This window comes from Talpa occidentalis, unplaced genomic scaffold (assembly GCF_014898055.3).
Source record: "Talpa occidentalis isolate TD23 unplaced genomic scaffold, MPIMG_talOcc4v2.1, whole genome shotgun sequence".
Classification (NCBI taxonomy): domain Eukaryota; kingdom Metazoa; phylum Chordata; class Mammalia; order Eulipotyphla; family Talpidae; genus Talpa; species Talpa occidentalis.
The window spans coordinates 118,828,981-118,855,695 of NW_026555331.1; the positions used below are offsets into that span (position 1 = coordinate 118,828,981).

At 35.0% G+C, this 26,715-nt stretch overlaps 1 protein-coding gene across 1 annotated transcript in view; it reads left to right on the forward strand.

The window, feature by feature from the left end:
• The window catches only part of MAGI2 (membrane associated guanylate kinase, WW and PDZ domain containing 2), a 1,147,386-nt gene that overhangs the window by 705,278 nt on the left and 415,393 nt on the right, over positions 1-26,715 (forward strand).

Consider the following 26,715-nt stretch of genomic DNA (forward strand, 5'->3'; position numbering starts at 1 on the left):
CAAATGTCAGTTGGACATCTGTGCAGAGATTTTCTGATGTCATTTCAAACTTAACATGTTGAAAATTAATTTGTTTTACATCCCCATCCAAATCAGTTAGTGGACTTCAGTATTTCTATCCTATATATTTTAACTCAAGTTCAATCATTAATGCTAATCTTCCTTTTCCTTTCTTCTTCCACCAAGGGTATATTTTCTTTTATCAACTTCAGTTCTCTCAAAATCAGAGTTTCCTTCTTTATCCCTTCTTTGGTGGGGACTGGCACATAACATATTCTCTTCCTTTTCATCCTTTAAGTTGCAAATCCTTGGACTATTTCCTTATGTCAAAAAGTCCTCATGTAGACATCTGTACTTATTACTCATTTACCTATCTACTTTAGCCCCTACTGTCTTGTCATTTTCTTTCCAATTTCTCCTTTGTAAGAGTGTTTTTTAATATTAGTGAAATTATTTGAGGGTGACTCTGGATGGCAAAAATATACATACATGCAGATAGATACATACATAGATACAGATCCAAGCTTTACCTACGTTAGTTTATATATGTGTGTGTGTGTGTGTGTGTGTTTGGTTCATTTTTTAAAAAGATTTTTTATTTTCATTTGTACAAGAACTGGGGTACAGGCCAGTGGCGTGGGAAGGTGAGAGGATTCACCGGAGACAGAGCAGGGAGCAGAATAAAGCAGATAGACCGAAGACACTGCTGAGGCAGGAGAGGTCTGCCGTGCCATGTGGGAATCTCCCTGGCCGGCCAGGGATCAAACCCATGCTGCAGAGGCTACAGACAGCTTCACAGAGTTGCGCTCAACCTGCTGCACTGCCACCAGGGAGGGCGACCTACATTATTTTTAATAAAAACAAATACTTCTCATATCAGGATGTGACAATAAGTATAAAGTCATGTGCGTTTTACAGATGAAGAAACTGAGGCAAAATTCAGTGGGAAGGGAATGTCAGTATTCCAATCCTCAGGTACTTTTCTACCTAGTATGTTCCCTTTAAGCAGGACAAACTTAAAGTGACCTTAATTGCTAATGACCATAGGTATGGAAAAATATTTAATATCAGACCAAATGGAACATGACCTGTGACAATTTTTCAAGTTTATAAATACCAAATTTTAAAAACCACAAACCGGGGTATATCTTGGGAAGAATTCATCAGAGGGCGTTCCCTGCTTTGCTCTATTGAAAATAAAATAAGAGAAGCCCAGAGAGGCAGACTCAGAAGATCCTGTGAAACGGGGTAAAACTGCAGTATTATCTGATCACCAGGGATCAGCACAAAGCAGAAAAGATGCTAAGGAAATTCAACTCTGAGCAATGAAAGAGTGAGTGAGGGAAAAGCACCTGCAGGTGTGGAAAGCACAGTATATATTCTTGCCCAGGGAGGGCAAAACTGCTTGCTGTGAATCTAACTGGGGGGGATCCAGACAATAGTGCTGGGATGAAGCAGGTGCACAGCTCTCTCCCCTCCCCCACACCCAGTGAGGAAGACAAAGCTGACGAAGGCAGCTACCTCCATCCTTTTCTCCCTGGAGCAGGTAATATGAGGACTAAGTGGTCACAGTGAAGACATGTTAGAAAGCACCAGGACTACAGTGAAGGCCCACTCCACAGCTGCAGTGATGTGGGTCAGAAACCCAGAGAGGAGGGCTCACAGCATTAATACAGGCACAAGTCATGCTCCCACCCCCCACACACACCAATTTTGACACCTCCAGGATCTTCCCCCAACCACAAAAGACACAACTATAGATTTGTAGTCCCTGACATAGAGCGCCATCTACTGGAAAAGTGGATGCTCCATACCCTTAATATGTAGCAATAGAAAACAATGGGGAGAAAAACACAACGGAGAGCAACTTGAGCTCTCTGGGGAATTCTACACCCCAGAGAGAGAACAAATCAGATATCACAGAAATACAGAGGATCCTAAGAGGTTACTATGAACACTTATATGCTACTATGTTGAATAACCTAGAAAAGACGGACAATTTCTTAAAATAGATAGCCATAAGAGATTGAATCACAAAGAAGTAGAAAACCTGAATAGACCAGCTACAGGAAAAGAAACTTAAACAATAATTGAAAGACTCCCCCCACCCCCCGCCGAAAAAAAAAAAAAGAAAGAAACCGGAAGTCCAGAATCAAATGGTTTCATTAGTGAGTTCTACCAAACCTTCAAAGATGAACTAATACCTATCCTTCCCAAACTCTTCCCAAAAAAAAACTGAGAAAGAAGGAATACGTCCAAACACATTTTATGAGGCCCTAATACCAATCCCAGACAGACAAAGAAAGGCCCCAAAAAGGAAACTACAGACCAATTTCCTTAATGAACACAAGAATCCTCAACAAAATCTTAGCAAAGTGAGTTCAACAATGCATTCAAATATCAAATACTATCACTAAATTGGATGTATACCAGGGACACTAGAATGGTACAGCACTCAAAATTCAATCAACGTGATTCATCACATTAATAAAGAGGAAAGATGAAAACCATGTAATCATGTAAGAGATTCAGAGAAAGTATTTGATAAAATTCAACATCATTTATGATTAAGCCCTTGAAAAACTGGGGAGAGATGGAACATACCTCAATATTGTAAAGTATTACAAATTGGGGAGATGATGTGTGTAGTGTGGTAACAACAAATGAAGTGGAAAATCCTATACCTCTAAAGCACAAACACTTTGTAAACTTATAAACCAATGTTACCGCAATTAAAAAAAAAAATCAGTGTGAAAAAAAAATCACTAACTACTTTGAGTAAGTTCCATAAAAATATAGGATATATTATTATTTCTAAAAAAATTTATCAATTTGTAATTTATCTATTCCTGATTCTCGTCTGTTTTCTTTTTCTGAAGTGTGAAGAATTTGTTAAAAGAGTAGTATCAAATTAGTCAGAATAATTAATATATAAGGCAATCTAGGGGTAGAAAAAAACTCCAACTATATAAATCTTTACAACAACAAAGATGTGAAAGCAATTTCTCCTGAAACAAACCACTATTTCTTTTGTTTTTGTTTTTTTGTTTTATTCAGATTGCAAGCTCCTTAAAACAAGCTCTAATCATGCAAATATTCCCTATAATAACTGAGGACACTTACAGAGCTTTCCCTTTATTACCAGAGAACATAGTACATTTTGTTAAGCTGTAAAAATTGAATTGGGTCCCTGAAATTTAAAATTAGTATCATGTATATTTAAGTGACTGCATAACAGCACCCTGCACATGACCTTGATTATTAAATGAATAAAATTTCAGAGTCACCCTGGTGTGTTGACTACAAGGCTTTGCTGAGAAGAAAGTTATCCCCGAAGATCCATTGTTGGAATAGCTGCAAAAGCACTGTAAGATCACCCCTCACGTGGGCCATTTGCTGCTTATTGAGACCAAGTCACAGCTGGGACTATTACAATTATTGTCACCCTTGTGAGCATGTCATTTTATCATATGACCTGTTAGGTGCTAATAAGGACTGAAAGAGGCTGTGGAAGAACAGAAGGAAGAAGTGTAAATTGTCAGAGCTATAGTTTGGTCTCTGGGAATAGGGATTTAGGTTGATTTTTCAATGTTTCCAACATCTTGCAGAGTCAAAAATAACCATTTTTACTGCCTCATGTTTGCTAAAAGTACATTATTTCTAATTTTTTTAAAGTGGCAGTTGTGATTATTTTTTTAGAGAAGATAATAAATGTTGCTGAAGAAATATGGTGAAAGGCCTAAAATCATAAAATTCCTGGAAGATAATATAGGGAAAAGCTTTTTCACATTGATCCTTAGCAATAGTTTTTTGGGTATAATACCAAATGTAGAAGTAACAAAACCAAAAATAAACAAGTGTAGCTACATCATACTAGAAATATTCTATACAGCAAAACAAATGATCAACAAAATGAAAAAGCAACCTGCAGAATGGGAGAAAATATTTGCAAATAATGTATCTGATAAAGGATTAATATCCAAAACATTTATAATTCATTCAACTCAATAGCAAAATAGTAATAATTATAATAATAATAATCTACTTTAAAATAGGCACAAGGGCCTCCCCGGTGGCGCATTGGTTGAGCGCTGGGTTGCGAAGCTGCCCGTGGCCTCTGCAGCGCCGGTTCGATCCCCGGCTGCTCCCCGGCCACCGGAGGAGGGTCCCACATGGCGCGCAGACCTCTCCTGCCGCCCGCTGCTCCCCTCAGCAGTGTACTTCGGTCCTTCTGCCTGCTCTGCTCCCCGCTCTGGCTCTGGTGAATTCTCTCACCCTCCTGCGCTTCTGACTGTACCCAGTGCTTGTATAAATAAATAAAAAAATAATAATAATAAATAAATAAAATAGGCACAAGACCTATGTATACATTTCCCCAAAAAAAAGATATACAAATGGCCAACAGGTACATGAAAAGGTGCTCATCATCACTAATCATCACAGAAATGAAACTCAAAACCACAATGAGATATAACAGCTGTAAGAATGGCTACCAAAAAGACGAGGTAAATGCTAGAGAGAACGTGAAGACAAAGGACCACTGTTGTGAGTATAAATTGGTAGAACTACTGTGGGAAAGAGTCTAGGGGTCCTCAAATTTTTAAAATTTTTGAAAATTATCACAGGATCCTACAATTCTAAAATTGCTCTACAAAAAGATAACCATTTGCTAACATTTCAAATTACCATGTTATGAGCAGAAAACTTCTGAATGAAAGGATGTGTCAAGTAACTTCTTTGGGACATTTCCTATCTTCTTGTTCTGGCATAACATTTAAAGAATATATGGCAATATGATTGACTGTAAAAGGAAAGGTGGGTGTACAAATTGGCAAATCAATACGAAGGGTAAAACATACACATCATTATCAAAATCAGATTATCAAAATCTGACTTTGTGGGTACTTGGTCAAGTCAAAATACTCTAGTTTCAACTTCCTCAGCTGTAAAATCAATGACTTGGACTAGATAGTTTTCTAAGACTATAATTCTTTCAATAGAGAGTTTCCAGCCGAGAAATGATAGAACTTCAGGTGGAAAGAGAAGGGGTGATTTCTGTAGTGGGGAAGCTAAAAAAGCATGGAGACAGGAAAGTGCACTTATTTGGCTTTTAGTGGGCAAAGCAATCTTTTCTCCTTAGTCCTGGTTGTTCTCCAAGTCATTTCCCAATTACAGATCAAGGGCACTGCCTCTTCTCACTCTGCTCGCCCTCACTTGTACTCCTGTTTCAGTTGTCTCTTTGGATTACAAGCCTCCAGTGCAAAGATTCCAGGATTGTTATCACAATATCACAATGTGCTGAAAAGCAGTTGCCCTACGTAAATGAGGGAATCCAGAGCAAAGCCATGGAATCAGTCCAGGTTGGCACCAACAGGAGCCCTTGTACACATCCCAACCCAGTACATCTTTGGTGACTGTTGGGTTGAGTGTGTCAGCAATGTGTACACGGCCTTGGGCCAGGAGTTAGCAGATCTATATTTATGATTCACCCAGTTATGCCCCTAACCACAAATTGCTCTCCAGCGAGTCATTCACTGTCACTGAGATGCAGTTTTTTCACATTTCACGTGACAGTATTATTTCCCCTGCCTCTCTTGCAGTGACTGCTTAAGAGAGAGAGATTGTAATATAAGCTATTTAATATATGTGAAAATATTTGGAAAAATACAGTGCTAAGCAAATGTAAGGCATTATTACGATTGAAGAGCTTTCCAGAAATGCTCACATATATTGAATTTAAGACTAATACTCGATTTTCTTTTTAAAACATAGTAATAGCTTTGCTGATTTTATTGCTGCACTCTTCCCAAAACATTTTGCATTATTATGTGCTCTTAGTACACTGAGGCTTCTGCCTACCCACCAGTGGTTAGTAACAAGAGTGGAGGTAGAGGTTTTAAAAATATATGATTTGATAGAAACATGGAAGTAGAAATGAGTGTTTAGATAAATGTATTTTGGTCTATAAAATGCTAGATCTAAGAGTAGTCATTGACTTAAAATCCATCTATGAAAAATGTTTGTTAGCTTTCTCAAATGTGGTAATAGCATGTTTTTTTTCCCCTTTAACATCCTATAATAATGTGTTGTACTTTTATCAGTAGACAGCAACATAAATAGGTAATATAAGCTTATTTCTTAAATGTAACTGTAAGCCTTCAGAAATCATTTTATCAATATTTACGTAGTTATTTTGTAATTGTTTTTGGGCCTTTTAATTTCATAATAGTATCACATTCTCACTGCAGCATCATGTACATAAAGTTTTGTAGCCAGAGTAGTTAATTTTATTTATATTTGTGTATACAAATAGGTGTACATATGCATACATATTCATATGGAATTAATGTGTTCATATGTATGCATTCATATTAAATTTATGAGATTTTGTCATTTGTTACATATCAATATGGAAATTTCATGATTCAAAAACAGTTATTTTCAGTCCACATTCTATAAAATGAGATTGAAGTTAGCCTGCCATGCTGTATTGTATAAATGAAATGAGAAGAGAATTTAGAAAGTTTTTGCTTTAACTTTTATGTTTAAAAAGAGGGTAAATTTTAAGTAATTAGTAGCTCTCAGATAAACATAACTAATATCTGAGATGTTTGGACTGTAAATGAAGTTTGATAAAATTTTTAAAACAATGTAGTTTTTATGAAAGTATGTGAACAATAACTACATAGCAAACTCAAAATATCCACTTAAGTAAAACCATTAATTGTGTCAGTCATATTACCCCAAGCTTGTTTGCAGCTGCGGCTATTTGTACTATATATAAGATAACTTTGATTCCTTTTTCTATTTTTGCATGTGAAGAGCTTATTTTGAGGTGTGTCAACAGAGTGAGGAAATGCATGGGGCGATGTGGATTTATTTATGGTTCACAAATACAGGAGTTAGCTTGATTACCGCCAAAGTGTAACAAAGCTCAAAATGGTGCTGAGGGACTACAGAGCATGTTCTCATGAGTTTGCATAATCCCTGGCGGTCCGTTAACCACCTCTTCACAGACAACGAGCTTTATACTGGGTAATGGCGACAGTTTGCCGCCAATATTTTTCCCTTTCAACAAAAATGGAAGCACTGAAGAGACGAAGTGCTTTGGGTCAGTAAATCAATACCAATGCTCCAAACCCTAGAGAGTATCTCAGAATGCATTTCCTGCCGATGATAACATTGTGCTTTCATTATTGTTTTTAACCAAAAAAAGAACACATTCTCAGGAATAAAAATGGAAATAAAATATAACCAGTAGTTTTTGCAGGTCAGTCACAACCTGATAGAAATACCTCTGCAGGGCTGAGGCAAACTCCTGGGGGAACTTGGAAGCACACATCTCCACGGGGACTCTCTTCCCTGCCTCTCATTTTTCCTGGGGTGGGGCAGGTACACAGGAGGAAGCAATGTGTCACAGTAGAGGAAATATGGACTTCAAATTTATTCCAGATCCAATTCCTACCTCTGCCACTTATTAGCTGTGTTTTCAGACAACACAAGTAACTTCTCCAAGCTTTGGTTTACTTGTCTGTAAAAATGACTGCTTCATGCATCTGTTGGATATATTAACGGGTGTGGGGAGTACCCCAGAGGTTGTCTAAAATTGTAGGGGTTTAATACTTAGTAGATATAATGAGATAGTCATCTAACTTATTCTTGGATTGTTTAGTCTAATTTGTTAGACAATGGGGATAGAGTTTTAGTGAAAGCAGACTTTATTTTGTATGCATAGATACAAGTTTTTCCTTCTACCAATAACATGTTAGTGGCAGAGATCTTAAAATAATTTGAATAATAATAATAAATTTCACATTTACAATGAAATTTTTCTGTTGAAATCACATTCTGCTGGCCAGCTCAGTTACATTTCCAAGATGGCTTCTGATATTTTACATAACTTGACATAAATATATTTATTTAATTGATGAGAAATATTTGGGTAGTGTGGATAGTAACACGGGAAACTTTTAAATGATCAACTATTTTGTGATCATTAAAAGAAAGCTATGAAAAATGTTTATGTCATCAAAGTATTTTATATCTGGAAGACTGATTGCTAACAAATGTATGGACACATTTTGTTACCCTTTAAAGCTGGAGTTGCAGAAAAACGAGTTCTGGAATGCACTTTGTCATTTGCTATATTTAAAATCAAATTTACAGACAATTTCTGAATTTTCCTCCTTTACTAGAGTTTTTAAGGTCATCTTGGCCACCTTTGGTGTACTAGCCACAGCTCTTAAGAATGCCAACCACAAACACCCACTACTAGTCACAGAAATTATTCACAGCTTACTGCACTTGACTGGCAATTTGTATTTGTCCTGCCACGTTACTTATTTTAGACCTTTGGTCCTTTCACTCTGCTTTGAACTTGCTTCTAGCCCTTTGGATTCATTACTCGTGTTTATAGTGCCCAGTATTTGAATCTTGTTTCTGCCAATAAATTTGGCTTCATGTCCCACTTGGCTCAGGACACCCTGGCTGGATCAATACTGATGTCCCCACCCTCTCTAGTGTTTCAGACACAAGTAATCTGTGTTTGCCTCATTGTAGCCAAGATGACTGGTAGGTCTACAGTTTTAAAAATAAGCAATTACACTATGGCAGGCACTACTCCCTTTCTGTCAGCAATACACAGTGCCTTTGTAGTGTCACATTTAACCTTTACAGCTTCTTAATAAGGTTGCTTTTATTGTCATTCTGGCCTACATGTTTTTTATGTAATATGTTTCTGAGTTGAAGGAAAAACAAATGTCTAAAAATCTGTGACTATTTTCTTTATACTTTTATAGGTTTGTTTTTCTTCACTCAGATTGCTCAGAGCAAATTGGCCTTTTTTTTTATTGACAGTGCTAACTGGGGACTCTCCAAAAGCCACTTTTTGACTTCGGAATATATTTTAAACTTTCATATAGTTCACTTTAAGCACACCTGTTAGGTGGGAAGTTATCCTCCTTGCATGGGATGAAACATGAAAAGTTCTTTCTGGGCCTCCCTGGTGGCACAAGAGGTTAAGCACTGACCGCACTATGAGGCAGTCTTGGCAGGCCAGGGAGCAATCCACATGGCGAAGCAGACCTCTCCTGCCTCGCCCACTGCTCCCCTCAGCAGTGTATTGCAGTCAATCTGCTTGTTCTATTCCACACTCTGTCTCTGGTGAATCCACTCACCACCACCACCCGCCCCCCCTCACCAGCATCTCTGACCTGTGCCCCAGCTCTTGTATGCATAAATAAATAAATCTTTTTTTTTTTTGAAAAATGTTCTTAGGACATTCTCCTTAGAACTGCCTCCTTGGGGGGTTAACACGCAGTAAGAAAATTTTGTATGTGCCTCTAGGATTATCCATACTGGATATATAATGCAGATGCAAAGTTGATATAAAGAAGAACATCTTACCTAAGTAAGCAAGCAACCAGAGCTTATAAACTGTTGTAAAAGCAAGACATTTGGCTTGACAACAGGTCTTATGGAAAAGACTCAGAAGTTTTTAGAGTCAGCAAGCTTATATAAGTGACTGCTTAAAAAAATCATAAATTTGTTACACATTAGTCAAGAAAAATTTCAAAAACGCGTTTTCAGTTAATTACTTTGGCCACATAAATAGCTTGTTTTTCTCTTGATCAATCATAACCACAAAGTGACTGGTATGACGTTGATGTTGTGTGAAATGGATGATGTTGTTCAGGAGAACATGGAAGTCTAATTCTAAGCATCAAGCCAGTTCCTTGGAACAAGACCTAAGCAGTAATTCCTGGATAGTTGTTATCTATTGGCTTTTTCGCTTTCACAAAATCCAAGAATCTTTGCCTTAAGATAGGAAAAAGACTAATTATATAAAGAAAAATCAAAATCAACAAGCAACTATAAATCAGAGACACACTAACAGGGGGTGGAGGGGGGGAGAGAGGAGGGATTAGGGCCAAAATAAAGGGGGTGGGAATTGTACAGGGAATATAACCAAAATGAAAATGCATACACTGTGCAAAAATACAAAATAATGTAAGAATTATATAAAATAAAATATTAAAAAAGAGCATTTGTCAAATTGGGCCTCTAGAATGAGGAGCCCATCTTTGTATAATGTAAAGCCAATAGTAGTATTTCAAAGTTACTAGGATCTATTTATAGATAATAAAAGGATAAATCTTGTCCCTGAATGAACTGACATTTAAAAGGTTCATAGGCAGTTAAAGAGTGTATAAATTTTGAAAACCATCTTATCTTTTGCAAGGTGAACCAAAAGCAAATTCTCTTTACCTAACCCAAAACAGTGAGTCAATATTTTTTGATAATTGGGTAATAATCAAATCAAAGAAGAGGATCATTCTACTATTTTCAGTAGTGGTCAAATGTCTCCAGTACCATATCCATTTCTATTCTACACTACATTTTAAGAATAAAGACATGACAGTGATCTGAAGTTTCACCAGATGGAATAGTCTTTACATATAGTCTATTTTGTTCCAAAAGTGGAAACCAGTATGATTAATTTTACATAATGGGGAAAAAATTGTCATAAGGAAGAAAGTTCTCATACTTAAGAGCTGTCCAGAATTAGAATGGATTACTTGATTGTATAGTGGACTTTCCATCAGTGATCCCTAGGCAGAAACTCTATTTTCTTTTTAATGCTTCAGATGTAGAAAATAATAAGCACTTTTATTAGTGATTTACTCATAGCCAGTGCACAATTTTGAGTGCTGTGCAAAAGCATGCAGTATTTCATTTAATATGTTCACAACCCTTTGTGGGAAGGACTATTATTCCCATTTTACAGATGTTATATAATGCTGAGGGTTACACAGCTACCCTGTGCAGAGCCCAGATTTGAATCCATGTTTGTCTAAGTCTATGAGTTATGCTTATCAGTCTATATTATTACTGCTATGAAGACAAGAGATGAAGCTGTACAATAAATGGCATGATAAAAGGATCATTCTGTTTTGTTAAGCAAAAGGGTGAAGAGGGTAACAACTGTTGGCAATATCCTAATCAACACAATCAAATGTTAAATTTTCTAAGCCTAACGAAAGGTCACTATCAGATTAAGCTATAATTGAGAAATTTTAGCATTAATGGAAAAGATAATTATACCTTCAGGCTTATATATCTTTAAATTTCTTTAATTTGGTGCATTATGTTTTGATGTTACCTAGTGAACTGTGTGGGAGTGAATATATTCAATTATTTTAAAATCTGGTACATAACCCAGTAATCTCAAAATGAATATTGTTCTGAAAGTAGAGTGGTAGTGCTGGCAGTGGTGGTGGTAGTTGTAATCAATTTAGTGACAGAAATTAGTAGCAAGCATCTATGAAATACATATGATAGGCCAAAAATCTTGAGCTCATCTCATTCAGAAAACACCTCTTTAATAGTTTTATGAAGTTGGTCTTTTCGTTTTCTTAAAAACCATATATTGACATACAGGTTTAGTGAACTCATAGATCTTACCCTGCTAACTTATCTACCTGACTTGAGACTCATGAAAGCCATGCATACCCTAATGTGAACTCATTTTTAATATACATTTTTTACATCATTGTTCATTCTCCTCTCAGGAGAAATCCCCATAAAATTACCACCACCAAGACACCCATGAACTGTCACCATCGTCTCTTGTGCTCTTCCTTCCCCTGGTTTTGATCCCTCTCCCTACCCTGCCCCTGCTGAATGTCTCTAATTTGTAGTTTGCCTGCTAGTTTTTCTTTTTCTTTTTTTTTTTTCCTAATGCCTTGTTTCGATTTCCCTATGTTTCTCCTATAAGTGAAACCATTCAATATTTTTCTTTTTCCTTCTGACTTATTTCACTGAGCATAGTCCCTTCCAGCTCTATCCATGTTGCTGCAAATGGCACAAGTTTATCTTTTTTGATTGCTCAGTAGTATTCCATTGTGTATGTATTCCACATCTTCTTGATCCAGTCATCTATTTGGGGGCATTTGGGTTGTTTCTATATCTTGCCTATTATTAATAGTGCTGCAGTAAACATAGGGGTGCAGCTTTCCTTTTGAATTAAAGTTTTTGTGAGCTTTGGGTAGATCCCTAGGAGTAGAATTGCTGGGTCATATGATAGCTCCATTTTTGGTAGTTGGAGGAGCCTCCACGCAGCTTTCCACAGTGGTTGGACAAGTTTGCATTCCCACCAGCAGTGTAAGAGAGTTCCTTTTTCTCAACAAATCCTTGCCAGCATTTGTTGTTGCCAGTTTTTTTTTTTTTTAATATGTGCCATTCTCAGTGTTGTGAGGTGGTATCTCATTGAGTTTTTCATATGCATTTCCCTAATTATAAGTGATTAACATTTTTTCATATACCTGTTGGCCATTTGAATTTCTTCTTTGGAGAAGTGTCTTTTTAGCTCTTCTGCCCATTTTTTGACTGGATTGTTTGCTTTGAGTCATGTGAGCTCTTTGAAGATCCTTGAAATCAGTCCCTTATCAGTAGTCAGTAGTAGGAGTGTAAATATTTTCTCCCAATCCTAATGTGAACTTTTAATTAGGGTCATTTAAATTAGGCAATAAAATGTGTGACAGGCAATTGTTTAATACATTATCAAGTGTTTTTATTTTTAGAATAGTAAATTCAGATCTTAGGGAGCAGCTGAACTTCAGGCCAATTTATTTTACCATAAAGTTAATGTATTTTAGATTTTTCCTTTGGGTGACAGTGGCTATAAACATTCATACAAATAAAATAACCCAAATTTAAAATATATCCCAGTTATCAACCTCATGTTGACTAAATTTAATGTAATATATTACAGTATGTTCTACACAATACCATTTTGAAAAATGGTCTGAGTATTTAATTTTGTGCCTGTCACAAGATTAACAGAGTAGACAAAGTACTCTCACCATGTACTTGGTCATCAATGTCTTTAAGTAGTGGTTCAGCTTACTGCTGGTTAACGATGCAGGGAATCATGAGCTCTTTAGATCTCTCAGATAAATACAATCTGTTTAAATTAGTGTTGTATGAGAATAATATTATTTGGTGTCAGTTAATTTAACATAAGTTGACCAAGAGTTATAATTCCAATTTTCCATTGATAAAAGCCTGGAGTGAACTAAAAAGGAATGTGGGGTTGGATCTCTGTCCTTTAACGGTTAAAACTTTAATAGGGATGCTAAGACAATAAATAGGCAATTTTTTAAGTGGCAAGATAAGAAAAGTAAATAACCCAGGTCACTACGTTGTGAAATTAGCATACAGAAACAGTATTCAGGTGTTTATTTTTGTCGCCAAGGTATGTTTATGGCATATACTTCGTGTTGTGTGAGAAGCTATACAATGTGTCCTCAAAACACATTTCACTCCTCAAACTTTGCATCTGAATTGCTTGGAGATCTTGTTAAATGCAGATTCTGACTCATTATGTTTGGAGCAAACTTCAGACTGAATTTCCAGTAGACTCCTAGGTGATTCTGATGCTGCTGTTCTACAGCTCACATGATTAGTAAGAGTATAAATTATTTTATAATAAAATATTTTCTTAATAATTTCTCATTAAAATCTGTGATTTTATTGAAATGTGAACATAGATATTTGGAGAAACTACTCAGATATAAAAGCATCCCCAACTTACACATAACAATCAGATAACAAACATTCTTGCCAGTTGCCCAAAAACTTTTGGCAGCTCCCATCTAAAATAGATCATTTGTAAAGGCTTTAAGGTGGTGGAATTTCTTCTTTCAGTCAATGTCTTGACTTCTGTCTAAAACTACCCACCTTGGGGCATGAGGTAATTATGAGTTCCTGACATAGACACCTGTCTTTTAGAAATTACACTGAAACCACCAATTCATTTTGCAGCAGCTGCTGAACAGCTGTCTATTGATAACAACTTTTAGTCACTACCAGTTGAGGCCAAATTGGAGCCAATGACCTTTGGGTAAAAAGTTTCATATTCCATTTCCAATCCCTGGAGCCATCAAAGGCTCTTGTCGGAAGAGTTGTAATTCATGAATTTCAGAATGCTGCCTCCAGCCCAAACTTAAAGATTGTTTCTTAAAACTCAGTCACATTTAGACTATTAGTTACTCCTGACATGAATGTAAAAGAATGCTGTAAGGATTTGTTTGGGGCTACTTTACTTTTCCTAAGCAATTCTGCAGTTGATTGACATAAAGCTTACATGGGCAATTATCTGCTTTATTTAAAGGCAAGGGATCCCCAGTATTCTAAAGAATACCAAATAAGAACCCCACAGTCCATATTCTTCATCAACAGTCATTTAAAGTGAAACATACAAATATGGCTTCAGTTTTCTAAGCATAAGAAGGTTGTTGGAAAAGATTAATAGGGATATGTGAGCCACTGTAGAAGAAAAATTAAAGATCCTTACATAGATATCACTGTAGCAGTGCCATAAAGTAATGGGAAGAAATGTTAGACCTGGCTTGTGGCATTGTTTTCACTTAGTATTCATTCCAATGAGGTAATCATCTAAATTAATAAGGATTTGCCCTTTTATACGAAGGAGAAATAGCCTGGTCCAAATGGCCTCATAAAAAGGAAATTGCTGAATGAAGTCATTACTCTAATTAGCATTTATGCCCCCAATGTTAACAGTATACCTTTTTTAAAAATGATGTTCAATACATTCCAACATAGCACACTGAGTAGTGGTTGTAGCCTGAGTGCCAGCTTTAATTGTCCTTTCAATATCAATTTAGACAGATCTACTAATAGGGTTGTGTTATTAGATAAATGCCTCTGGTAATAGAAAAAAATGTCATTAGTGAACTGGATTGAATAGCTGTTCACTGTGATGAACAGTAAACTATCAAAGTTTATTCATTCATGAGGTCTGCCTCCCTATTCAAGTATTCTTCTCTTGTCTATATTCTTATAAACAATTTCATTCTTTAGCTGATGGATAATGTTGAATGAAGCTTTCTATCCACTTCCTAGAAGATTTTGTTCCATATTTAGAATAAATTGCTTTCCATCGACCTCCAAAAGCCTGCTCAAATTCTCTAGTTGAATGTTTTGTTAAATTCTGTAATCATTGGATTATCAGTTTGGGCTCTGGAAATCATTTTCTTTCACTGAGATTTCTGCTATTGATATTTCAGTTTCACGGATCTCTGACATATGTTTGTAAAACACACACACACAGGCACACACACACTTCAGCCAGTCTGAAAATCATCTCCCATCTCTTTGTTCCCTTCGCAGCAAGAATGAATAACCTTAAAAGCTTAAATAAATCAAATGTCTCTCCTTTGTAAAACCCTTTCCCAAATTCCCTGACTTGCCTGACAAGATCCTGTATGATCTATTTCCTATCTGTCTTTTAAGTCAAATTTTGCTCTTCTCTGCCTTACCCATTATGCTGCTTCGATCATGTTAAATAGCATCAGTTCCTACATACACCAAGCTCCTCCTATCCCGGTGACTTTATGCTTGCTATTCTTTGGCCTGTAACCCTCTTATCCTGGTTTTTCATATGATGGGCACATTTTCATCATTCTGATGTCAGTTTAAACAGAACCCCCTCAGACAGACCTTTTGTTTCCAAACCTATTTAAAGGTTTCCTTATTATTCTCTTATAGGACTCTAGCATTTTCCTTATTTTCTTATTTATTAGAATCATTTTTAATGTATTACTCTAAACTTGTAAGTTTTCCTGAAGACAAGGGCTTTATCTGCATCCCTTACTTGCTGGTCACATATTAAATGCTTAATGAATGAGTCAGTATTCTTGCCTGGAAAATTTTGTATTGGTAATTGTTGACTACATAGACAAGGGAATGGCAACCCACATGCTGGGGGCCAAACACAGTCCACCCCTATTCTTGTACAATCCACACCATAAAACTAGATTTTACATTTAAAGTAGTTCTTAAAAATCAAAAGAAAAATATATTGTGTCACATGAAAATCATAGGAAATTCAACTTGTAGCAGCTATAAAGTTTTACTGGCACACAGCCACACACATTTGTGTATGTGCTAATTGTAGACATTTTAGAATGACAGGATTGAATAGGTATGACAGAGACTTGTGACCTGAAGAGTCTAAAATATGTTCTGTCCACAGAAAGAGTTTGCTGACCCCTAATATAGACTGGTTTGCATATCAGAATTTTAACACAGACAATTATGTTGTTCTAAAGCTTTTTATAAAGATTATTTGGAAGACAGAATGATGAAATCCTAAAATAGGTTACTCAAATCCCTCTTGTGCTGGCCTGACTTTTAAAATAAACCTCATTTGATTGGCCTACCTCCCGCTGAGGCAATACTCAGAAGCAGTAGTTCTCAGATATCAATATGCATTCAGAATAACCTGGAGTGATCCAAGTACAGAGATTCTGCAGGGAAGTGGACCCTACTTGTATTTCTAGCAAGACCACCAATCAAGATATCAAATAATGACCAGGGTTGTGTCCTGCTTTACAGAATATGGTTATCTCATCAATGTAAGAATTCATTTACTCAGTATCAACCATGTACCAATGTTATTCTCGATGCTCGGAAAACAAAACTAAATGAATAAATAATTCCCTTTCAGAAGCCAAAATTTAATGCGGTACAGACATTAAATAATCACAATAAAACCTAAATGCTATAGCAAAAAGTATAAAACTCCGATAAGGATATCAATCAGTACCTGAATGTCTAAGGTCTTTAAAAAGGAAAACAAAGAGTTAAAGACTCCTATAATGTTTAAAAAAAATTAAAAAATCCACATTGCCACTTGGTTAGGCCAATCCACAACATCTCAAAGAAAATCTTGAGTATCAGGAGCAAATTCCAAATTTCTGCCCAGCACTTCTTATTTCCAAGAGGAAGAAGGTATAGTCATCATAAATGACTTGTTTGTTCAAGCAAATTTTATTAGTTCCTACCTAAGCACCACTCTGTGCTTTGTTTTCCTCCTTTGAAACCTAAGTGAGTTTCATTGTTTTCTCCATATCCTCTGCCTGCCACCATCATTGCACACTTGCAATACACCTCTCATTGATCTCAAGATAGTCCCTTTTACTGCTTCTAATTCATTCTACATGTGCAGCCTGACAACCTGTTTTTAAAATGAGTTTAATGCCTTCTAAAACATGTAATAACTTCCCTTTATGAAAATAAGCCCAAATTTTCAGGAAAACCTTTTAGGTTCCATCTGATTGCTAACTTAAGAGTTTCTTCCTGGTTCTGAGCACCATCCATAATGTTCTTTTTGTTCTCCCAATGAACTGTTCTTACTCAAAAATCAGGGCTTTTGCAAATTTATTTCCTCAACCTGGAATGCTTTTCCCTGCTGTACCTCTTTGAGTCTGTTTACCTGTCTAATTTCAGCTTAAACAGCAATGCCATGAGAGGTTGACCCTCCACTGACTCTGCCACCATCCCCACTGTTGGAAGAATAAAATGAAGAGTTCACAGTAATAATCAATTAAGCAACAAAGATCATGATGTAGTATCAAAGGGGAAAAGGTTGATCATCACATTATCCTTGCTATCAGACTGACACTCAGTTATATATCATTTAAAAAAACTTTAGATTTTAAATCCTTGATGGAATGTTAGAAGTATTTTACAACATATAGTGTATCGTGAGCTAAATTGAGAAAGGGAGAACTTATCTGAATGATTAGTTAGTAGAGTTTTTGCAGTTAGCTTTTATCAGCAACCTACTTTTGATATTGGGAGTAAAAATGCATTTATACATGCATGTACATGCACATATTTACAAATATCTTCTACCTAGTTTAGTCATACAGTTTGGTCTCATAACTTCAGGGAAGCCCACAAGACAAAGTTCCTAGAATTCTTCACCTTTTCCTCCTCCTCATTATTCTTCCGTTTTGTTTCTGTTATGATCATTTTTTGACTCATACATTTCTCCCTGTACTTTTCTCTCTCTCTCTTTTTTTTATTAATTCAACAGTTGTCCTCCAAAAACTTTCATTTCTGCTACTTTCATGATTTACTCCAACATGAGACGGATGGTAAGAAAGGCAAAATTTTAATTTAAAAACTTAAGATGTTGAGAGGTATACTTCAATAAAGCACATCCTTAAAGAACTAATAGTTGCTTTCTACAGCTTTAACTATAAAGTGTCAGTAGTTCTGAGAGTTTTCTTTGTCACAGTGGTAGAACTTCAGTCAGTGAGAACCCAGATCCTCTACCTATGTACACAGTTCTTTCCACTATGCCACGCTTGGGAAAACCCAGCAAACAAGCTCTACCAATAGCAGTACAATTCTTTTGAATTGTTTTTCTGACTTTCATTAGCAACTGAGGATTAGATATCAGAAATCAGGCAACTTTCTTTAGTCTTAACCAACAATAAAATTAAATTTAATCAGAATTTCTCTGGTTAAATTTTCAAGACAGTAACAAAATAAAGTCTTAAAGTTCTCCTAATTCTTTAGTATTTTATAGTATCACAGTTAATGGCACCTTTGGGAAAAGGAATTTATATGGCAAGCCGTAAATATTGTGGAAGAAAAATATTATCCTTGAAATATTCAGTTTCCTTTATCAATCTTTGAGTATTAATTACAGTAATCCATTGAGTTTTGTACAGATGCTCATTTGAAAATACTTCAAAATTTTACTTCCATTTTCTTACTTACTAAGTCAGGAAGGGACTGTCTCAGATACTAAGCAATATCCTTAAAAACTAAACACTGAATTGCATTAATAGCACAATTTCATATGGTATCTACTCAAAGTAGTAGACATCTCAATTTGTTACTAACTTGAATGAAAATATAATTTTTTTCCTTTATGCTGTTTTCCAAAAATCTTTGCATTGATATTTTGCTTGGATTCCTCAAAGGTCATCACATCTACCCTACCAGATGTCCAGAGTCTCTGGGAAAACATCTTCATTGTGATTTGAGGAACACCATTTATTACCCAAATTTCATGATTAACCTTTTGGATTAGATTTTTAAATACTTTTAAGATGCCAGCATTATATGGACATGTTAAGCCAATGTTAGCCATTAACATCTTAATTTAAATTAATTTATTAAAGTGATGACACAGTCACTTAGCAGGCCCAAAGGAAATTGAAAATGGAACACATATACTGACGGTGTAGAAAAAAAAAAGAAAATTGAAATTTTTATGGGCATGAGGTTTGAAAATAAGAGTTAAATAAGAGAAGTATGAGTCTCTGGGTACTAAGTATTATGGACACTCAAAATGAAAGTGTTACAGAGAGATAACAAGTGGGAGAAGGGCAAGAAATATGAATACTTTCTCTGTTTTTACACATTACCCTGAGTCAACAATACATCTCTATGGGATGTGACTAATCCCAAAGATAACTCATCAGTCCCATTCTAGAACATAAGGACAATGTCCTTACACAAGCCCATATTTACATTATTAACTTGAAGCATTCATTCTTACTTTCACCTTTAACCTATAGCTTAATGATAGTCAAAAGTGGGTTTTTCAAATTAAGACAAGTTGGTAAATGGATGATTAGAAAGCAGGATGGAAGAGTGTTGCTTAGAAATGTACATTTGTTGGGTGCTTAATAATATTTTACACATACTCCATGCAAGAAAGCAATTGCGCTAGAGAAATACTGACACAGCGTCACCTGAAATTTCCATTGGGTTTTTGTTTTCCCTCTCAGTTTTCTCAATCACTTAAAGCAGAGACTTTTACTTTATTGTTTATAAGAAAATTGGGTCACTCTGGTGATAATATAGTAACCTGAAATGATTGATAAAAGGCATTACCTAGGGTTGTGTTATCCGTGCTAATAACCACTAGTCACATACAGCTATTAAGCACTTGAAATGAAGCTTATCTAAATTAAGATGTGCTATAAGTGTAAACTCTCCACTGGGTTTCAAAGACTTCATAAGAAAAAAATTAAAATATTGGATTCATCACTTTTATATTAATTATGGACTGAAATAATATTTTTAATATATTAGGTAACAAAACATTACAATAATTTTTAACTTTGTTTTTCCTTTTTAAAGTATGACTAGAAAGTTTTAGATAACATATGTAGCTTATATTTGTGGGGCACATTACATTTTTACTAGAAAGTGCAGCTCAAAGGGATTTAATATTATTTAAATGCTATATGCTTATGAATTGAGTTTGTAATTTTTAAAGTTATTATAATTGTGTTTAAAAGCTTTATTTTGAAAGAAAATCTACATTTGACATTTAATAATCATATGTAAATTACTTCTTATTCTCTTGAGGTTTCCTTGTGTCATTTCTTCACACATTATGTGCTACAGATAGGAAGTCAGCTGGACTCTCTGAAGAATACCTCAAGGAAAGAGTCACTAAAGGGAAGGGCATCTGATGTCCTTTAAACAAATGAATCACCTACTCTAGTCGGTCTCTACATTTAGCAAATATTTGACTTGTGCCTACCCACCCTGGCTAACATTAAGTAGAAATTCAGTCAATGACCACAGGGAACTACTGATTACATTACAGATATAAGTGCAAAATATCATTTTTCCTATTTCTTGTACATATAAGTTAATGCTTTTCACAAGAGGAAAAATCATCTTTTTTGCACCAGAATTTTTCCATCTTGGTTTCAAGGTACTAACTATACATGACATAATGAAGAAATGATTCCTTTCTTGAGGAGACCAAATTTAAGTGTCAGAGTTGCTTACAAAATAACTTCAAAATGTCAGTTGACAAAGGATTCTGAAGTAAGACTTTGGGTCTTATTTTCTGCTAAGAATTGCAATTTTAGAAAAAAAAAAAACAATATTTGTTAGCTTACATTTACTGAGTTCAGTCTATTTTTCCAGATTTCTAATTTACTAACTCCAAGTCTTGTCATTATTAAAATGAGTTGTGATGAGTTTTGGTATTAATTTCAATTCATTATAATCTCTTGTATAATATGTTAAATATGTTAAATATGTCTTAAAGTTTGAGTTTAGTATTCTCTCATGACTTATCCATTACTATTAATACAGATGTAAATAGCTAAGGTGGATAAAAATTGTTTACTTTCAAATGGATAGGTTTTCTAACATAATTTTGACTAGAACTGAATCTCTTCTCTCTGTTTAATCTCAGAGTCAAATTTTGCTGATGCTGTTGAGGAGGTCAAGTATTAAACTCCTTACTTCTTGTATGAAACTATGAAAAACAAATTCTTAACCTCTTCAATTTTTTTGCACATTGTTTTCAATGCAAGGATATGCTATCAAGCTCTCTGGGGATCCCAGTGATGGGCTGGGTTGTATGCATGCCCTGCACAGCATTATGCAATCATCTCTCTTCTACTAAACCATTATCCAAAAATTGATTCTATCTGGTTACCAAAATGCATTAAGAATATTGGGGAGGAATTGGAGTCAAGACCTTAATCCGTGAGATATCTTGAAGACAGGAATATTATCTTTCTAAAACCATCTTCACTTGGGTAGCATATAGAATGATCTATGGTTATTTAATATAAAGCCTACAAATTGTTATAAACACAAAGAACTAAAATATGAGAGTCAGCATCTAAGTTTACTACATAAAAGGACAAGATAAACTCATACTATTTGCAGCAACATGGGTGAAGCTGGAAGGGATTGTGTTATGCAAAGTAAGTCATAAGGAAAAAGACAAATATTGGGTGGTTTCACTTACAGGTGGAATATAGAGAAACCAAACAAAAGGGTCAGCAAAAGACAATATTTGCGATCTGACCATACATCTGAGGCATACAGCAAAGGAGGGACAGGGAGATGGGTCAAAACAGGGAGGAAATAGCACAAGGGATTGTGGTGATGTATCACAGGTGCTGTGGTACTGGGAGAACTACAGGACTACACCTGAGGGGAGAAATAATACAGTCCAAAAATTAACAATGATGAAAGAAAATAATATTTTTTAAAAGACAAATGAACTAGATAATCACCTTTCCCATTATTAAATCTGATCTTATTTAAAGGGAAGAAAAGAAGTAAAAAAAAAAATGCAAGATATTTCCATTTGCTACTAGACTTTTTACATTCCCTCATACCTAAAATTATTTTTTAGTGTCTTTCCTACTTCTTGTTGTAATATTAGAACTTAGAGACACAAAGAATATGCTACATCTCAGAAAAAACTATTATCTATTAGCTTTCAGTGAACCCTAGAGCTACAAAAAAGCAGTTTATAATTCACTGAAATTGTTTCTTATTCCATTTGGTTTGGCCACTGAAATCAATCTGAAAAAAAAAAATACCTGGGAAGAGTCAGCAGAAAGGTAAAACATTATTTTTTAAACTTAAGGCTAAGACTTTTGTGTAAAGGTTATTTGGTGTAGTGACTATTGAGTAAGCAATGTGATTCTAGGGTAATCTTCAAGTATGGAACATAAAAATTTAGAAAGCTATTTTCATTTGTTTTGGATGACGTAAGGATGGGTCTGGATAAAAGTGGATAATGGATTATATTTCCCAAGGACACTTCTAGACAAGTTTTGTACATGACACTAATTAATTTAAGTCCTCCATTTGCAAAAAAAAAAAAAATCAGTAGAATGATATCCAGTGTAAATGAACATTTCTTTAAAGTTTTTTTATTATTACAGGAAAAAAGTTAACGTTTTATAGGCTATTCTTTTAATTAAAATTTCTAGAAAGTTTTTTCTTATTTATGATATCAGGACTGGATATATGCATCTGTTTCACTCTTTCATATCCTGATTTTTAAAAAATCCATTCTCATAATCACTTAAAAAGCTGAAGAATTAATCTAGCTCCTCAAATAATTACCTGATTTTCCAGGCAGGCATGGTTAAAAATAAGACTATGTAGAATTTGGGGTGGAGGGGAAACTAACTCATAGATAAAAAGAACTGATTTGGTGGTTGCCATAGGCAAGAGGTGAAGAGATAGATGAAACTGGGTAAAAAGATACAAAATTCCACTTAAAAAATAAAAGTCATGAAGATATACAGCATGGTGACTGTTGTTTCTGGTGCTAATTGTCTATTTGTTAGATGTTTACAGATGCTTAAAAGTTCTCATCAGAAAGGAAAAAAATATGTGATAGTGGAAATTACTAAATTTATTGCTGTGATCATTTCACTATATATACAAATATCAAATCATTACATTGTTACCCATGAAACTAATAGGTCTATAATGTTATGGTAAAATACTATATAAATTTGGATTATCCCAATTATGCTGGATCTAAGTGAACAATTGTATATATGATATCTATTTTGCCATCATATTCAACAAGTTAGTGAAATTTTATGTAAACGTACATACACTGATAATGAATAGGACATTCTTTACAAACATGAATGTATTCAGTGAAAAATAGGCTAGAAAAGCCTATATACTCAGCAAACACACACACACACATATGCACACATCTCCTGCAAACACATATAAACAGACACACAATTTTGGAAGAGGGGAGTGAAAAATCACCTAACTTGTGCAACCTCTATGATTTGGTAGCAATTATTGCCTTTCCTTTTTGAAGCTGATACATTTGTGCTCATTGATTATGGCTTTGAATGATGTTCTTTAGCATGAATTCTTGCCAGGGTGCAAATTGTATCACACCTTTTCTTTCTCTTGAGAGGCAAAATTGTGCTTAAAAAACAGATGTTCTTAAGTCAAACATGTAGCTTTTCCACTTGCTTCATACATAACATTGAGAAACAGTTTTAATTTAATTTTTTCAAAGCCTTCATTTTCTGTTACCTGAAGGGACAGAATACTCTTGTGTGTGAAGATAACCACTGTATATTGAGCACCAACTCTGAGCCAGTCATGCTTTATCTCTTCATAATCATTAATGTTTGTAACAGCACTGTAAGATACAGATGATTCTAGTCCCCATTTGAAACGAGATTGCATTGGCCAAATGCCCATTATGGTGCCCAGTTCAGTAAATTGAAGTTGTGGTGATGGTAATAGCAGTAGTCATTGTAGTTGCTCCTATGACTGCAGTGGCCTTACAGAACACATTCCCACTTAGCGGAATCAATTTAAGGATACAGAGAGGCAGCCAGAGTGGGGCAGGGCATTCAAAGTCAGGTTTATCTCACTAGCACATTACACTTCACTCTTTTGTTTTTTTTATCTTCTAAGATTTATTTTATAAACATGTAATAAGAGTTCTAGAATACATTTAGTCAGACTATACAGTGACAATCTTCTTTTAAGCAATAATGATTATCAAAACGTTACAGGTTTTGGAGATTTAGATTTGCTGAATCCTAACACCACAGTTAGAGGCACTTTATATTTTATTTTATTCTGCTATCATTGAGTTTGCTTCAAAGATTCTTAATTTTTTTAATCGTGTTAACATTGGTTTACATCATTACTTGTGTTTTTTGAAGCATATGATCTCCCCTTTCAGTTATTGTTACTACACCACACCCATAACCAAAGCAAAGTCCATTATTTTTAATGGAACATTGTTTACAAATTATATTTTAAATTAGTTGTTTATTTTTTCCTGAAAACATGCTCACATGTTACTTAACAGGTGCATTTTACCCTGCATATGTACTTGTCTATACTTACATAGGGAGGTGTTGCAATGATTTAGTTGCCTGATTGCATGGCTGATTTCCAACTATAGATTTAAGGGTTTTGATTTCTTCTTTGTACTGGGTTTGGAGTAATTGCCTATTTTTCATGAATTATTTTTTCTCAAGTAGTGACTGTATAGGTTATTTTTGTGCCTCTTTTAAATTGCTGACATTATTGCTAATAAAGATAACCCTAATGTCTTAACTAGCAATTTGTATCTAGATTTTAATGTGAAGTATTAATTTCATAAATCAAATTATAGAGTGAAACTATGACTATATAATCTGTAATCATATCACATCCCAATTGCTATAATTATTTAGAATATAAATTCAACATCTTAGTATTTATTTTTAATTTGCACTATGTATTTCTAATTAGTAAAATGTTCTTTAACTATTTCAGAGAAATTTAAATCATAAAAGACAAATCAGAGAGAAAGCTCTAAAGAATGACCCCTGTTCTTAGCATTATGTATTTAAAGACATTAAAGATCTCAAAACACTATTAAATATTTATTGAGACATGCAATATTACTTATTTTTACTTTACTTTTTTAGATAAGAAGTATTGAGATACCATAGAAGCATAGCAATGTACTTAGAATGGTGCTAGTGTTTGTGGATGTTGAAATATAGTTCATAAGCTTCTAAGGAGCAGTGAGCAATTTCTGTTTGCTCAGAATTAGGCCAGTACATTTAAAGGTCTGATTCATTTGAAATGTTCAAAATCAAATTAGAAAGTAACCTTTAGCAAAATGTGTATTATCCACTTTGCAGACTTCTGTATAAAAGATGTGTAAGAACTGCTACATGTATTAGAACCACTTTACATGGTAACATTTTTTCCCTTCTACTCTTACATCTGCGAATTTCTATGAAAATAAGCAACAGCAATAGTGGGTAGCTGCTCTTCAGAGTATTTCATCAATTAGTGCCCGCATTAGGCTCACACTACCATTGAAACCACTGTCATTTCACAGTTTTTGAAGCTGATCCTCACACATTCTTACTACCTCTTCACAACAACTCAGTAAAGAGGGCAAGGGTGATAGATGGTTGTCATTTCTGCCAGGCCATCCCAAATTTTTTTCTGCCTGGGGAGAGCTTTGAGGTAAGATGGATGAAAGGCAGGGCTCTCCTGGCAGCTCAAGCATGCTCATGGGACTGAAGCTCAGCCAATGGAACAACCCTGCTTGAGAGTTTTCCCAGAAATGAACCAATCAAAGTGGCTTAGGAGAGTTTGGGGCTCGTTCCCATGAAGGCAGGGGCTACCCATATGGTGGAGCCACTTGGGAGTTTCAGAGTCTAGGGTTTCAGATACACCTTGAGTGCCTCAACTATATACCTCTGTTTCTGCCTATTTTCCCTAAGGTTTTTTAGCCTCTTCCCTCATTTAGTCATCTCCTATCTTTTCAGGGCACTCCTGTCATGTTTAACTAAACTAAAGTGGGTTTTTGTTATTTACAACCAAGAACACAGGGGATTTTATGTATATCTATATATACATACATGTATCTATAATATATAAATAAATATTATATATACAGTTATTGAGCCTTACTGAGGTTAAGTAAATTCATTTATATATAGTTATGTAAAAAAAATCAAGGCGCGAACTTTTATCTTCTAATTAAAGGTTCTTTACACAGCATAGTTTTCCCAGTTGCACTCAGTTGCCTCTGCAGATAGTAAAACATGCTTCCTCCTCTATCTCCTTGATAGTAGAACTTAATCCTGTTTCCTGTTACAACACTTATTTGCCTCATGGCAAATGTGCCTCTCTTCCATACCAGTCTGTGGAGCATCTGGAAGACAAGGATTATATTATATTCACCATTTTTCCCCCACACATATACTGCAGTACCTGAGTGCATGATCAGTGCTAAGCAAATGTTTTAAAGAATGGGTGAGCAGATAAATGCATACATTTTTTTTTAATTAGCCAAACACCAATATGAGTTTGAAGTTGGTGCATGAAAGATAATAACATGGATTTCTACAAATACCAGTATGGTCTTTAACAATAAAAATTTTAGACTATTTTAAATAATTTGTCCTGAATTATATAATGATGTTCATTGCACTTAGTAAGCATTGAGCCCATGCCCACTGTGTGCTAGGCTATTAATATAGAGAGAAATAAGAATTAGTCTCCTTTTAAAGAAGTTTTGTAGACTGAGGAGAGAAGCAAATGAGT